The sequence below is a fragment of the Chenopodium quinoa genome, unplaced genomic scaffold (assembly GCF_001683475.1).
Source record: "Chenopodium quinoa cultivar QQ74 unplaced genomic scaffold, ASM168347v1, whole genome shotgun sequence".
In the NCBI taxonomy this organism is placed as follows: Eukaryota; Viridiplantae; Streptophyta; class Magnoliopsida; order Caryophyllales; family Amaranthaceae; genus Chenopodium; species Chenopodium quinoa.
This window is the reverse complement of record NW_018745000.1, coordinates 4,126,142-4,128,034: the sequence shown is the minus strand read 5'-3', so window position 1 is coordinate 4,128,034 and position 1,893 is coordinate 4,126,142. Positions and strand designations below refer to the sequence as shown.

The following is a 1,893-nucleotide window of genomic DNA, read 5'->3' as shown; positions in this document are numbered from 1 at the left end:
TAATTATTCAATTCTAATATTATTTAACACAAGATACTATGTGGAATTAATTAAAAGTTTGTTTAAATTTATCAAACAACACTATTTATTCAATTAAAGTTATTTAAACAATGAAAGAAAAGTGATTTATTTAAGTGCTCAGAAAACTAACCGTTCTTCTTTTATGTTTAATCTCCGTTTAATGCGTTTATGGACTTCACTAGTAGAAAAATAGCAATAGGCAGCCCCCATATGGCATCAGTTCAGGCCAAACCGGTGGCCAAAACCGGTCTAGAAATGGGCGGGATTTTAGAACATGAGAAAAGGCACCGGTTTGGCCTACACCGGTGCCAAAAATAAAAAAGACACCGGTTTGAACCGGTGCCAGTTGAACCGGTGCCCTTGTTAGATTAAAAAAAAAAAACCAGTCAAGCTTTATCCTTAGCTGTCCTTTATATTCCTAACCCTAAATGAGAACTCAGCTTCATTCTCTCTTATTATTAGCTGCCTCTCTCTTCTCTCTCCTCTCTGTCATCCTTCATTCTCGATCTCTCCGACCACAACGAAACCTCAGATCTCTTCTCTATTGTCCTCCTTCTCTGTCCAATCTCACTCTCCTCTTCTTTCCCCCCTCTTCTCCGACCTTTCTTCTCCCTTTTGTCTTCTGCCCACCACCGCTACTAACCACCGCCGCCACCTACATGTTTCTGGGTTTATTATTCGAGGTAAGGGTTTACTAACCACCGCCGCCACCTACATGTTTCTGGGTTTAATATTCGACGTAAGGGTTTCTGGGTTTGATTATTTTTGGTAAATGCCTTGATTTTTTTTTGGTTTGATTGTTGTAATATTGTTCGAAATTGATGGGTTTAATTGATTTTTGAATTTTCTGGGATGATTTTGAATTTTTTTGCGTTTAATTGATTTTCGAAATTGATTTTTCTGGGTTATGAATGTAATTGATTTCGAAAATTTCGGGAATAATTTTAATTGATTTTTCTGGGTTCTGAGTTTAATTGATTTCGAAATTGATTTTGAATTTTTTTTTTTTTGCGTTTAATTGATTTTTCTGGGTTCTGAGTTTAATTGATTTCAAAAATTTTGCTTTTAATTGATTTTTCTGGGTTCTGACTTTACTTGATTTCAAAAATTTTGGGAATAATTGATTTCGAAATTTTTGGGGTTAATTGATCTTCGAAAATCTTGGGGTTTAATTGCTTTTCAAAATTTTGGGGTTAATTGATCTTCGAAAATTTTGGGATTTAAAACACATTCAAAAATTTTGTGGTCAATTGTGTTTCGATTTTTTTGGGTTTTTTTTGTTATTTATTTATTAAATTATTTTGATTTTTGAGTTCGTACATGATGCATGAGTTTTCTGGGTTTTTTTTTGCATTTTTTTGTGAGTTTTATTGATTTTTGGCTTTTAATTGATGCAGGTGTTAATTGATGCACAAGGATTCAAGACTTTGATTTTGGAATATTGTTTTTGATGTTGTAATTTTTTATTTGTATTTTTCAATATCAATTTAACGTTGAATTTTATTGTATGATTATAATTCATTGTATTTTTTTTATATTTTTTTTGTATTGTACAATAACAGTTTAATATATTGTTATATTTCATTGTCTTTTGCGCTTGTTCTAATTTATATTTTGATGTTCTAATTTATTTTAGTTGATTTAATTTTTAAGTGAAAAAGGCAAAAAAAAAAAAAAAATATTTTGGGCAGTTTTAACCGGTGCCAAAACCAATGAAATAAATATTTTGGTTCATTTTTGGCACCGGTTAACCGGTGCCTAATTGGGTATATGGCACCGGTTTTGAACCGGTGCTAAAAAGGGGGGTATTTGGCACCCCCCACATAGGCAGCGGTTCAAACCGGTGCCTTAGACCGGGTTTGAACCGCTGCC

General features: G+C 32.9%; 1 long non-coding RNA gene across 1 annotated transcript; it reads left to right on the top strand.

Moving 5' to 3' along the window:
* Positions 1-334: 334 nt before the first annotated feature.
* On the top strand, positions 335-1,610 carry LOC110707431. Its single transcript, XR_002508487.1, has 2 exons — positions 335-704; positions 1,419-1,610. It is a non-coding gene; the product is annotated as an uncharacterized LOC110707431 (long non-coding RNA).
* Positions 1,611-1,893: the final 283 nt, after the last annotated feature.